Raw genomic sequence first — 386 nt, forward strand, 5'->3', positions numbered from 1 at the left:
TGACAGGAACCAAGGGCAGATAAATATTAATTTTCTAAAATTTTTAAGGACCCCACAGGCAGTTTTTTGGCAACTCCTGCTCTACCAGGAACCTGGGTCCAGTGCTTTACTACCCTCCTGATAAGAAAGGTTTTCTTAATATCTAACCTAAATGTCTCTTGCTGCAACTTGAGACCATTGCTCCTTGTTCCATCATCTACCACCGAGAACAGTCTAGCTCAGGGGTGAGCAGTTTGGCGGGAGCACTTTTAACCAGTTTTGGTCAGCAGTCAAGGGGAGGTCACCATAAAATTACCATATTGATTTTCTGACCAAATCACCAATTTGGTCACCATAAAATTTTTCAGGAGATCATCTTAACACGTTATGGATAAAATATAAATCAC

This window comes from Gavialis gangeticus, unplaced genomic scaffold (assembly GCF_001723915.1).
Source record: "Gavialis gangeticus isolate Ggan-Ray unplaced genomic scaffold, GavGan_comp1, whole genome shotgun sequence".
In the NCBI taxonomy this organism is placed as follows: Eukaryota; Metazoa; Chordata; order Crocodylia; family Gavialidae; genus Gavialis; species Gavialis gangeticus.